The following is a 14,909-nucleotide window of genomic DNA, read 5'->3' on the forward strand; positions in this document are numbered from 1 at the left end:
CACGGCGCCTCCTTTTGCTACTGTACACGTTCTTTGCATCTTGGATTAACCGAGAAACTCGGGTTGCTTAACGGCCTGGTGATGTAAAGGATTTTTGCGCGGTTATGACTTGTGTAAAAGACTAAAAGCAAAAGTTGTAAGTGGAATCCAACAAGAAATATTTAATTAGGGGTAACCACGCATTTTTTAGAGATTGGGAGAAAATGCCACTTCTTGCTATTTATTTTTCAGCTTCTTAGAACTATAGTTGCATTTATATTATTTTTGAAAAATGCGTGGTTACCTGCAATTTCCTTTTTGGATTCAAATAACATTTGCCAAATTAGTCATACACTGAGGGTATGGATGTGCGTAGAAGTTGTCGCCTTCCCGTGAAACCCCGCGCAGCTATTTTCCCGCTCTTTTGTGCGCCTGCTCGGATGGTTCCGTTCATTCAACTCTTGTCAGTCGCTTGCTCGTGATCAGTGAAGTGGTGGCTTCAAATGCGCTTAAAAACCACAACGGAAACACAGGTTAGCTTGTTATTTGTTCCATTTGTTTTACGTTTTTAATTCTTGCTAAACTACTTGGTTTTCGCTGTATTTGTGCGGAATTCGCAACCTATAGTCTTGCAAAGGTGGTTTCATGGAGTCGGCCTATGAGTTTATCCACATGACAATACATATATAAGCCTATTGGTATCTAATCTTTGCCATGTTTTATATGATCATGCGGGAAAAGCACATCTTAGCTGTTTGTTATTAGGGGTTTAGGGAAAGATGGCTATGGGCAGGAGGACCTTGATCTCCTTACTCCTATCAGGAGTCGAACCTAAGACCTTCCGATACAAATTCGGATGCTCTACCACTGAGCTACAGGATACTCATGAGAGCTAAGGCCATTAAACTAGGTTCATGGGACAAACATTCTGCATACTGCTAGGATTTGAATGTCGAACGTGTGGTGTATGAAATAAATGTGATGGTATATTTCCAGCCTGGTGAATGAGTGGCAATGATGTATTATTCTAGAAAGTGACACAGGCATACTCAGAAAAAAGAAATCTGAGTGCTCCTATCAGGAGTCGAACCTAAGATCTTCCGATTACTAGTTCAGATGCTCTACCACTGAGCTACAGGAGACTCGTGGGAGCTAAGGCCATTAAACTAGGTTCATGGGACAAACATCCTGCATACTGCTAGGATTTGAATGTCTCAGGAATTGGAAGGTCTTAGGTTCAACTCCTAATAGGAGCACTCGGATTTCTTTTTTCCGAGTATGCCTGTGTCACTTTCTAGAATAATGCATCAGTCAATCCCAGCTGTGCCTATCCACCCCCCCCCCCCCCCTCCCCGGGCCGATTCCCGGGAATTAGGATATTTTGAAAATAAGCTGGCAAATGCTCCACAGCCGGGACAAAATGTTGTTCAAATGCTCCGGGTAGGGGCTCAAAAATGTTTTGCTTTCTGCCTTTCTCGACTTACTTGCAATAAAATCTAAGGTAATTCAGGCCAAATTTAGTCCCAGCTAGGTCTTGTTTCCCATATTTAGTGCCAAATAGGTCATTCTGCAGCTCTAGCATCCCATTTGCGTCCTATCTAGACGTATTCTAGATAGGAGTTGGCCACCACAAAAAAGAAAGTCGAGGAAGCTACATCTAAAGAGAAGTCAGCCTGCTGAACTGGACCCACAGGTTTCTCAGTCCACAGAGTTGGAAAAAGAATGTAGAATATTAGTTGCAAACTCATTTTTCCTTTTCAACACTGTAAGTGTCCTTCTGCGGAAGTTATTTACGGTAGATGAAATTTTATCACCCTTGGTCTCTTGAAAGGCACCCAATTCAAAAACTGTAGCAAAGCCTAAGGGTGATGGAACCAGGCTAGGTCTCCTTAGGAGTCTTTGTCTTGAGGTATACAAAGAGGCAAATTTCACTCAAATAGCAGCAAAAATACTTGTAAGCTGTGCAAAAAGCTGTTAAAAGAGAAAAGGGTGAATAAGACAACAAAAGCCTGTCAGCGTGAGTCACTAATTAGAAAAATAATTTGGACTTAGGTAAATTTTCTTGGTAGTTTTTGTTGAGCCGGTCAGTGTTTTGTTACTTAAATTGCTTTTATGAAGTGAAAAATAATTTATGCCCGTTGGAAAGGCCTTTTAAAGAGAACAAAAATCAGGCCTTTTCTTTTCTTTTCTTTTTTTGTTCTGAATATAGACCTGAAAACAAAATTGTTGCCATGATTTTGTGATCTATCTTTGCACTGAAACTATTTGTGAAATCATCAAGTTTTGAACAAAAACTGACAAAATTAAATTATTTAATCATTCATCTTGAATGTTGCAGTTGACATGCCTCTACATTGAAAGACATCATGTCAGATAGTGCTTACCATTATTTTCTTTTCACAATGTGGTGTATTTGTACAGTTTTTTTCCCCAAAAGGCAGACTTATTTCAAACTACACTGTATTTAATGCAAGTCATTAAAATGTATGCCAACTGACAAGACTGACAAGCTTAACTTGAAATGCTTTGAAAAGTAAATCACTTCTTGGCCAAAACACTGCTCAAGTTGTAATGTTGTGAAATATGACTTATCACAGTGGTGCTGGTTGGTTGAGAGTTCAGCTACATACTGGTAATGTAAATTAATCTGAAAAGTTTTGGGGATTCAATACTAATATTGCACTGCATTTTCCAATATTTGCAACGGTCCTGCTAATACTTGTAACTTGACTGTACATATATGAACTTAACTTCAACTTTATTCATTAAAAAAGCAACAGCATTGATTTATAACTTTTTTTTTTTTAGTTTTTATTAGCATAATGTGACACTACTAATACAATACTAAACACTGCTAACACTGATTTACACTAAAAGCAATAATATTGATTTATAACTTGATACCACCTGAAAGTTAAGATTTGGATGATGTATTCTGCAAGTGGAATATATAAAATGTCTTGTAATGACATAGCAACCAGTGACTGAAATTTTCCTTTTGAGCTATGTGGCATAGAAATTTAATAAGCATTTGCTACTCAATATATCATTATCAGTCTTCACACCATGGTCAACCATGTTAATACACAAACAGTACATTGTCCATATCATCTTCAGACCATGTCAACCATGTTAATACATGGTCCATATCAATGTCCGACCATAGTCAACCATGTTAATATAACTTGTGGTCTATATCATCTTCAGACCATGGTCAACCATGTTAATACAAGGTCCTAATGAATGGCAGACCATGGTCATCCATGTTAATATAATTTATGGTCCAATTATCATCTTCAGACCATGGTCAATCATGTTAATATAACTTATGGTCTATATCATCTTCAGACCATGGTCAACATGTTAACCCAATAAGGGCCACGTGTTTTCCACGAATAAAATTACTTCACAAATTAGCATGTTGTTAATTATTAACCTAATGTGCAGTAAAAATTGACAACTTACTGGGTCAAAGAAACAGCACTCCTTTGGTCTAGAATAGCTAGAATTTCTAATTGTCGAATAAAATACCCTAGCTTCGAATTAAAGATTACTCGAAAAACAAACCTGAAGGTAAAAATTTCGAAAATTTCGATGAAATTTGATCCTTGCGCCACATGGCAGTAATTTGATCCGCTCTCGAGAAGACGTGTTTGTTTATGCAAGATTAGGCAGTCATCACGTTTCATCAATGAAAATAGAAAGAAAAACAGGCAATAAAGCTTTTCTAAATGAAAAATTTATTCAAATAAGTCTTTGTATTGGTCTTAGAAGAAAACGCGTATAATTTTTGCCGCGAGGCAACCGACTCGCAAGCGATTTGAAGCAATTGCGAGTCAATTTTGAAGCAAATTGATCGGCCCATGCGGAGCACATTTTTCAAAACTTTTGCAAAAACTGTTCGGAATACGAAGAATCGATCAATTAGAATAGTATTTCAGTACAAATTCACCATCAAACCTGTAATTCTTTGTGAGTTGTATTGCGAGAAACACTCAAACATCACCAAGAAAGTCCATGGCGAAAACAATGATTTGAGATGTCCGCCAGCTCGTCGCCTCGGTAAAACTACAAATTTTCCTCGAAGCATAATTTCTCCGCCGTTAATGCTTGGATTTCCGCTGTTGAAACTGTCGAGTATTCCTTAAAAGTTCCTCTTTCGATTTACCGTTTCGAAAAGTTGTGTTTTCCTTCCGAAAACGCGAAATTGGCGTCTTGAATATTTAAGCCTGAAGCGCGTGGCCCGCCATGATGGCTGAAATCCGATTTTTTTCGGACGACAAAAACCTTTTTGTGTCTAGACTCCCCTAAGACCTAAAAATATATGCGCAGTCGGTGGATTCTGAATGGTCAGTCTTTTCCAAAGACAATTAGAACAATAAAGGACAAAATTATCCCTTCTAGGGGAGGTAGAAACCCTTGCGCGAGCCCGCGAGGATTCGCGGCCGCTTTTGGCCGGTTGGCCGTTATTGGGTTAATACAAGGTCCTTATCAATGTCAGACCATGGTCAACCATGTTAATACATGTCTCAAGTTTTAAATTGTTTAAATTTCGGTCATGTTTGACCATTGTTTAACATGTTTATTGACCATGGTCAACCACGGTCAGCTTTGGTTCATACTGTCCCAATCTACAATCATTTTGACCATGGTCAACCTTAGTACAATTTAACATTCATGGTTGATCATGGTTGTGAACCGTGATCAACCATGGTAAAACCATGGTAGAAGATGGTCTATCCGTGGTCCTGTTGCAGGTCTAAGACCTGCGTATCCATGTGGATTTCGCAGCTTTGATGAATTCTCAAAGTTCTGCCATTTTCTAGTTAAGCTTCCCTGCAGAGGATATCAGTTGATGATTACATAATGTCCTAAATAATAACTATTATTATCCATCCAATGCCTTTTTGGCCTCCCAACTCCACTCTTTCACTCGACTGTTCTTTCCTAGGTAGTCTTTCCATTTCACATGACCAAAGTCCCTCTATAAAGTTTTAAAAGCATAGGTACATTTTTCACAAACAAATGGCAGTGCATATTACTCCCAGATCCTCTCCAGCTAAAACAGTGTATTTCCTAATGGAATAAATGTGATGATATATTTATGCATTATAATTATGTATTTCGTGTTTGCAGACTATTTCATTGAGATGCTAACAAACCATAGTGTTAACTGAGATGCATGGAAAAGGCATCAGTGGAAAACCAAGGTAACTGTGTAATACATGTTATTTATATACTTTTTACTAAGACAGTGCTCTACTCTGCAAAGTCTACAGTGTATACATGGTGTTCTTGTAGCCTATAAATTATTAAAATATTCTTTTTACTCAGTATGGCAACCAAATTGCTGGTTTTTCTTTCATGTCATAATATATAATAATAATAATAATAATAATAATAATAATAATAATAATAATAATAATAATAATAATAATAATAATAATAATAATAACAGTAACTTTCGTTTACCAACGACAGTGTTTATAGCACAAGTGCTGATGGGGCTGAGGATTAAACTTAACAAAGAAGTAATTTAAATTGAACATAACCTGGTTATAAAACCCAACTGGCAGGAAGTGGGCCAGCTGGGTATTTACAAGCGTGGCTGAGGAGTTGAGCTCAAGGTAGCAGCCAGAAGAGGGACTTGAAACTGGGACCTCTGGATTTCAAGACCAACTGCCCTAACTGCTTGGCCACACCCCTGAAATAGATATTATCATCAGTGATTTATTGATGATTATATCTTTTTCATGTAAGCATGCCATGCTGAGTAAAGAAAAAAACAAAACAAGAAGCATTGGTAACTAATATAATTTGACGGGGAAATGCACCTCAATCCCCTTTCCCTTGTACAACATTTCAACCATTTTGAATTAAAGAATCAATGATGCTGGTGTTAACTGAGGTGTAGTAGTTAGACAGACTTTACAGTTACCATAATAGTGTGAGTCCAAGGACTGTGAACACTCTTATCAGTCTTTGAAAGAAAAAAGGTGATCAATTACTTTGTGACAAAATAGCCAAGTGGCTTCATTACTGTCTGTTACATTTCCGCTTGTTTGGCCACTTATTCCTCGAGTAAATTTGAAAGTGTTCCAGTGCGGTCATTAAACTTTGGAGAAGCAAGCTTCCCAAGTACAGTAGCTGTCTTTCGTTCTTGTTGTCTTTTAGATGGTTCCAAACTCAAAACAGGCAGTTTTCTCAGTTATAGATACCAGTTACAAGCAGCCTGGTCAGTATTCATGGTTTTTGGATTTGCACTGCAAGATATCGAAAATTTACTGAGCCTTGACTCACTGTTATGTCTTTGTCTTATGCCTTAGGCTAATTCATCATTTTGATTACTTAGTTTGGATGTTCTACCACTGAGGTACAGGAGACTTGTTTAATGGCGTACCTCCCAGTAGTCTCCTGTGGCTCCTTGGTAGAGCATCTGAACTTGTAATTAAATTGGAAATTCATAGGTTCGACTCCTGTAGGGACAACTTGGATTTTTCCTTTTTTGAGCATGCCTGTGTCACTGACTGAAAAATTCATCTGTCTTTTATTCACCAGGCTAAAAACATTTCATTCCCTTTCACTTATACCACTCAGTGGCATTCAAATCCTATTGTGATCAACACAGTTTCTGGTGTTGTTATTTGAACAACGAGACAGACTTGCAGCCACAATATAATTGATTTAAACGGGTATTGTAAATGTAGAAAAGGTAAGTGGAAGGAAAGGGTGATTGCAGACTGAAGTGAAAGGAATTTAAATTAACAAAATTATAGCAAATCACTCATAATAGTTATTATTACAGCAAATTCTAATAAGAGTAAATTTAGAAATATAGTTGACTATAAAAATTAGCGAAAAAACGGAACAACGTTTCGGTGTCATCTTGGCACCATTATCAATAAAGAATGTAACAGTAAAGATAATTTGTACAGAAAGTAAAGGGGTGAAATAGACTTAAATTAAGTTAAAGTAAAAAGTAAGTAAAAAGTAACTGTCCAGTGTTCATTCAGTGAGGTGTTATAAAGTGAGAGTTGTGTCTGTTCACTGGGTTAGACAAATAGTTTTCCGCGAATGGAGTCTGAGTGGGTCTTAAGACTCACTTCCTTCTTGCGGATCTACAGCATTTCAAAGATAAAGCAATCAAGCTTTCTCTGACATTTCTTTAGGATGGTGAAGTTGCTTGTCAGGTCACCAATTGTGTCAACTTGGTAATCATTCTTCAGGTGTTTCTTGATGGCAGAGAACTGATGCTCATCAATGTGTTGGTCTAGATGAGGACTGGTATAGCCGACATAATCTACATCACACAGATCATATACAAAATTATACACAACACACTGTTGATTGATCACTGGTGGCTCTGGCTCCTGCACTTTAAGATCATCACCAAGTTTACAGCTTCTGAAAACTGGCTGTAGAAACTAAACTAGAAAATAAGAAAACAAACATAATTTATAACAGCAACGAGTTTATCTTGCAATACTGAATATAGTCAATTACTGAAGCAAATTTAAGTCCAAACTGAGTATGGTGTGACAATTGCAAGAATGTGACAATAATTATTATAACAATAATCCTCTTGTCTGAATCATGAGTTAACGAACTATTTTTAGAGCTGAATGATAACCAATGAAAATAATACAACAAAATAACAGCTTAACACAACGTAAATAAACAATAGCCTCCATTTGGCGTGAAAATATGCTCAGATATTTGTCCGCGGACATTATCTGTTCCGAGAAACGACCATTCTTCGAGAGCGAAGCTCGAGGAAAACTGTGAGCTTCGAGGAGCAGATAATGTCCAAGGACAAATATCTGAGCATATTTTAAAGCCAAATGGAGGCTATTGTGGTTATTATCCTTCAAATATTTTTCGCAACATGTAGCAACGAGCTTGAGTATTTGAACATTTTGTTCAAGAACAGTTTACCGTCAAAAACGTTTTGAGCGTATGTTGTTTTCTGATACTGCTTTATCGACCAGCAGGTTCATCTCTCCTTCTGTCACAAAAGCAAACCGTTCCCCCATCTTGACATTAATTTTAATTGTAAACAAGACGCGCCTTGCAGTTTTTGAAATTGGGGAATATCGTCGGATATTCCCCAGTTTTAGCTGGGGTATATTCGGCACGTGAGGCGTTTAGACCAATCGCGTGCAAGCGAAAATGGTTGATGGATTATAACTAGTAATAGTTGCCAAAAGCTGCCCCTGTTTTGTATGGAAAGCCAAACAGGTTATACGGTATGGCAGAGTGTGAGTTGGATATTATAACTGAATGCAAGACACCATAAATGATAAAGGTAATTGATAAACGGCTCTATTTCAATTTGGATAAAAAGATGTGTAAATAAGTGTTACAAAAGTGTTCTATTTAACAAATAGATTCCAAGTTGCCGTGCGTCTGTTCAGTAATAGATCACAGATGACGTCAAAATGTGGTAAGAACAAAGAAGTGGCTCACGAGGCGCAGCCGAGTGTGTCACTGATGACTATGAACAGAAAGGAAACACGACAAACTTGCCTCGTAGCGCTTGACGGCTTGATTTGTGCCAGTTCAGGTATTTTCAATGTCACCAACGCTACTTTCCGTGTCGGCTCCTTCTTTTCATCTTTATAGTACTTGTAAATAGCTTCCTCTAATTTTTTTCCAAGGCCTTCACTTGCTCAAAGCAGAATAATTGAGTAAATATTTTCAAAACTGTGAGCCTTTTCGTAGTGATAACAGCTGTTTTGAAGATTTCTCACCCAGTTTAGGCATTTTCAAATAGACAAGAACACTGTCGTCTTGGTTTCTTCTTTTTCTTGTTTGTAAACAGCTCCTGCTAAACTTTTCTCGAGGCCTTCACTTGCTTAATTCGAATTAATCTTGCAAACATTTTCAAAACCGCGCACCATGTTGGACGAAACAAAGAAAACAATTTTTCTGTGACGTCATCCGTGTGTCTGTACTCTTATAGATCATCGGCAACGACCAATTACAGCGCGCGTAGTATTCAGTGTATTGTATAAATACATATACTACATTATTGATTACACTTTTCAAATTATTTAAGAAATGCTGTGTACACTTCATGGTACATTATTGTCAAAACATATTTTATAAACAAGTGAGAACAACTTACAAGAAGTAACTCTAACAGGCAACACATAATGCCATATACTTTTTCAAGTCAACCATAACATTGTATGGATCTATAGTGTAAAGGGGTACAGTCCTGGGAGGAAAAGATTGAAAAGAATTGCACAGGGTTCTTGCTACTCCTTGAAGTCCTTGAAAAGCTCTGGAATTTAATTCTAGATTTCAAGGGCGCTTGAAAAGCCCTTGAAAAGAAGAATTTTTGCTGAAAGTGCTTAAAAATAATGAAAAATCCTTGAATTTTTGTTGGAATGGGAAATAATGTGGGATTGTATCAAAGTAAACGGTGCAAGACAAAGTAAACTTGCTTTGAGTACTCCTTGAAAACTCAGTTTTCAGTGCTTGAATACTCCTTGAATTTTATGTCCAAAAACCAGCACGGACTATGATTGCAGCTGCAGCCTAGGAACAGCGTTAATGCAATGATATATACTGTAGTTGGATATTGTTACATTGTTCTTTAAAAAGAAAATATAGTTTGCAACTATAACTTTTTATTACAAGGGAGTAATATAAATGATGTATGATTTTGAGAGTTGTGATTACAATTTTTTAAATTGTAATCTCAAAATCATACATCATTCATATTACTCCCTTGTAATACCTTTTAAAAAAGTTTTAAGGAAAGAGAAAAAATTTGATTTAACAGGGAAAAATTTAGCAGAAATGGCTAACATGTCTCCAGTAAGGTATAAAATGGCCTTGCATATTCAAAAAAATTCTAAAATTATTGGTATCAACATTTGAAGGAGTGTCAGGTGGTATCATTTTGTTAATCACCTTTCCATTCTGAGACAGGTGGAAATTTACATTTTGTAGACGCAAAAGTGTTTCAGTAAAGTATCAGTATTGTCTGTATTGTAAGACGCCCTTTAGATTTAGTCAAAATTCATCACTAAGTGTGACAGGGGAAAGAAACAGAACTTTTGCAGTTCCTTGCAAACTAACCCCCAACTATTGCACACACAAAGACCAGACCAGCACACCGGGAACTCCATGCCCTACTCTTTTCGATATGAACGAGTTGATAACTTTGGGGAATGCCACAACAGAATCAAGTTTGTCATCTTTTTCCAAGTTGAAATGGACGCTGATATCAAAGTCACAGTTCTTTATAATCGTAAACTTGTTGAAGGAGTGAAACTTGACAACATGTGCTCCTGTGGCGGGAGATAACTTTTTTTTTTTGCAAATCTTTGTCGTAGCAGACCAAATAGGAATTGACTACAACGTTAATAAGTTCAGGGCAGCACAGGAGATTTTGTGGCCGGGTCTTGATTGATTGTGGGTTGTCTTTGCTATCAGCCTTTGAGATCAGTGTATTCTGGGATGTTGCAAGACATTTTCCATAGCAAAAGCCCATCTTGCAATTTGTCAGTGTGCAGACGTTGCCATCTTCTATTTGATCTATGGGGTCCTCCCACACCAATGTTGGGATTGAGCTTGTGGGTTCAGCCGGGATGCCATCCCGTACCATCTTGGTTGATTCCTTGTTAGAGTACAGGTTATCCTGTCGAGGTGACTGAACAAGAACTTGTTAAATGTTCCCGGTGATGATTAAAATAGATTTCTTGTCTTTATGATGGTGGTGGTGGAAGTAGGTTTGAACTTGAAATCCACTGTAATTTCTGTACACTCAAAGTTATTACACCAGACAGCCCCATTTTCAGGAAGAGAATTAAAGGCTTGTTTGCCTATTTTAATGTTTTGATAAGATGGTTGTTTGGCTTACCATATTCATCCACACCACTAAGCCAGTAAAGGGCATCATAAACTTTCTGTTTCCTCGCTGTGACATCTCTGAAGTTGTTATCATGGTCAGTTTTGTGTAAACATGTATAGCTTGGCATGTTGCAGCAATAAACAGTTTCTTAAAATTGTCTCTTTCCCTACAGTTCTTTAGGAGAAGGTATTGTTTAATTCTGGATTGAAAACGTCCGCGAAGCACAAATGTATTTGTCTGTCCCTTTTGTTGGATTTTAAGAGGCCATGTTTCATTACACACTGTGCATTGATAAGTACACATTTTCATAGATTTGTGGAACTTTTGCATCCTTTCTTTTGATAATTTCTGTCCATGAAGTGTCTCAGAACTCACTTCAAGGCGTTTAATGTAAGAGTGCTCAGAATATGTACTGTCTTGTTCATTCCTAATGGTTTTAGGTGTGGATGATGTACTCTGATTTTTAGATTGGACAATTTTAGCGTACACTGGTTTCATGTTAGGATCACAACAATGGCTCTGCATTTCAGCCGATTGATAGGCCTGTTTTTGGTATGGTTTCTTCTGGTCTAAAACGGCTTTACCAACATTTCCTGAAAGTTGCAAGCTAGCTTCAACCTTTGCCTTTGTGTCAGAATTTGCACTGTCTTGTTCATTTTTAACTGTTTTGGATGTGGACAGTGTATGCTGATTATTAGACTGAACACTTTTAGAATGCACTGACTTCATGTTAGCATGACAACACTGGTTCTGCATTTTGGGGGAATTATAGTCCTGTTTCTAATATGGTGAACAAGCTTCAACCTCTGCTTTTTTTCCTTTCATGCAATCTTTTTGTTAACCAACTGAATTTGTCCTTTGAGCAGGATATGCTGTACTGGTTGTTTGGAAGTGAGTTGAGGCATTTTGACAACCACTTTTGGAAATGTCTTTTAGTTTACTTTCATTGCGAGCATCACTCACACTTTGTTCCCTATCAACACCTTTTTTTCTCATCGTCAAATCTTGGTGAAACTTACTAATTTATAGTGGTGGAACTAATTTAAATTAATAGCATGATCTAACATAGCAATGTCATCAAGGCAGTCGTATTGACTGATCAACCCAAAACTGGAAGAAAGAAAAGGAAAAACTTTTCTGGAGTAACTACAGATTGGCATATTCACTTGTCTCAGATCAGCAAGGACGATTTATAGCCATTTGCCTTTGCTTGTCAATTGCACAAATAAAGTGAGTTTGATAACAGCACACCATGGATCTCAATGAGTGAAAGGAATTGTCATACACAATCACACAAGAAGAATTGAGAATGCTCCCAAGTCATGAAATCAGACCGAGCAACAAATTTTGTGGGAAAAAGGGGTATGGGGATGAAGTACTCGAATTGCTCTATAAATGTTCATACAGGTCGAGTTGCTAAGCAATGACACTGTTAAGCCTGTTGTGGGGTCCTAATCCCCAAGCCATTGAGAGGTCCTTATCCTCTCTACAGAATCCAAATCCAGAGAGGTCTTAAAGGGGAAGCATCACGAAAATCTGATGTCATTTCAAAAACGTTTGTCTGAAAAGAGAAACAAAAAATAATTGTCTAGTTTTGTTATAAATTATCACCCCAGCACAATAAAACTGTCGATTAGTGCCTCTGGCCAGAGACAGAGTAGGCCGGTATGGATTGAAACTTGAAAAATGTTAGGCTAATATTTTTCAAGTTCTCGCATTTTTGTTTCCAAAATACGCTAGGACAGAGTACGAGTTGTTCCTGTCAAGAATTGAGTTGATTTCTCTCCTCTCGTTGTTCCAGAATTATTTTGTAGCAAAGTGAAGGTCTTATTTCACCATTTTTAACGAAAAAAGGTCAAAACCCCCATGATACTGCCCCTTTAATCCTCGCTAAGGTCCAATCACCAGGCCACTGAGAGGTCCTTATCCTCTCACAGGGTCCTAATCCCCAGGCCATTTAGAGATCCTAATCCTCTTGAAAACTTAGCATGAACTCATTGTTACCATGGTAACACAGCTATCCTGGGGTCCCATTCTACCAAGACAGTTGACCATTTGAGTCTATGGGGCGAATGGCGACCGGTATGGAGCACTTCATCCCCACCCAAATTTATTGGATAACAAATGCCGTGTTGCAGAAAAACAATCATAACCTGGCAAAGTAAAAATTAGGAAAAAAATATGACAAAATAAGATTCGAAAATGTAAAACAAGAGAATCAAGCACAAGATAGAAAAATAATCAGACAATGAATGTGCCTGTAAGAGGCAGCACTGTGCTACTTAAATAACTTTTACAATGGTAAAACTCTAGTCTCAATGGGCAGACAAGCTACTCAAGTCCAGTGCAGTGGTTAGAGGTTACACTCTAGTAATTCCCGCGGTAAACAAGTGAGGCGCCAGGTAGATCTCCGCGGGAAAAATCAACAAGTATGGAAAAGTAGAAGTAAAAAGAAAACACGAAGCCATGGATATAAACTCCAGAGAGTTCGTCGCTCTGCTTTCTATCGTAGTTGCAAGTTTGTGTCAGGGCTATTCTGTAGATTTAATGATCAAGTTTGCTCTGTTTCGAAGGTAAAGGACACGCCCACTCCGTTTCCAATTTCATCGGTCATTGGAGCAAGTGTTTATTTTCAGGTGACGTTTGCAGTTTGAACAATGTCTTAGAGGGCCGAGACAAGCTTGGGTATTTCCCAGGCCACAGCTATAGCTGGAAGAGCTCTTAAACAACGGAGCCTTAGATATTGGTGGAAAGAAAATTGCAGGGTATTGAGACCTACCTTCCACTACATTTGTAGACTAATTGATCGTGCTATTCGCTGACAAGATACTTGGATGAGAAATGCTATTCCTGTCGAACAAAGACTTTGTGCCAGTCTCTGGAGGCTAGCGACTGGCGAATGCTATCGCTCATGGGGACTGGTGTTTGGGCTTTCAAAATCTCATTAACTCTTGCCATAAATTTGTTCAAGAACTCTGCCTCTTGAAAAACCAATTTATAAAGTTTCCAAACGCCAGAGCGGAAGTGCACGTGAAGATCACAGGGTTTTTCAAACAAAAACAAAATTCCAAATGTGGTTGCTGCAATTGATGGCGGCCATGTGCCTATCTATGCTCCAGAAATGAACCATGAGGACTATTATAACCGCAAACATTTTCATAGTTATGTTCTCCAAGGCGTAGTTGATTCGTTGGGACTTTATCTCACTGCATCAATGTGGTACATGACTCAAGCGTTTTAAGAATGAGTAATCTATTTAGGGCAGCTGAAGATGGAGATATTTTAAGAAGGCCTACTCTAAATCTAACTAAATGATACAGTTATTCGCCCACTGATTGTCGGTGATTCTGCATACCCCGCCAAGTCATGGCTTGTGTGCCCTTTCAGAGACAATAGAGCACTGACCCGAGACCAGCGAAATTTTAACAAAGAGCTTTCAAAGGCAAAGATAGTCTCGGAACATGCATTTGGATCAACTAAAGAAAGATGGTGAGTACTAGAGAAATGTATCGATGAGGATTCAAATAGAATTCCCAACACAATTATAGCATGCTGTGTGTTACATAACCTATGTATCTTGCTGGGCGATAATTTCAATCCTCTGAATGATGACTATTGGGACAATCCTAATGATGAAGAACAAGACTATGATGTCTTACCAACACAAACAAACAAAGTTCGCCACGCTATTGTCGATTATCTGGCTACCCTGTAAAAGCAATGGTGCTTTGTAAAACCTTTACTTTTTATCTTGTCATCATAAAAGCCAATGGAAAGTTACATTTTCTGCTGAATGTTATACGTGTATTAAACTTCAACTCAACATGAATTTCACTGAGCTAGCACTCGATATATTTTTAAGAAGCACAACGTCCCTTGATGAATGAGAAAAAATGTTCGTTCATAACTTACGGGCAATAATTTCATTCTAGCGATATAAGCTTATGTAAACCTAAGAGTTCATATTCTGAACAATGAACGCTCATCTTGAAGTGAAAATATCCCCCAGTTTTCCCAGTACAGAGGTTATAAATTCTTGATGTCTTTTTTCCGCACTGGTTTGTAA

Source organism: Pavona decussata, unplaced genomic scaffold (assembly GCF_977016875.1).
Source record: "Pavona decussata unplaced genomic scaffold, jaPavDecu1.1 SCAFFOLD_11, whole genome shotgun sequence".
In the NCBI taxonomy this organism is placed as follows: Eukaryota; Metazoa; Cnidaria; class Anthozoa; order Scleractinia; family Agariciidae; genus Pavona; species Pavona decussata.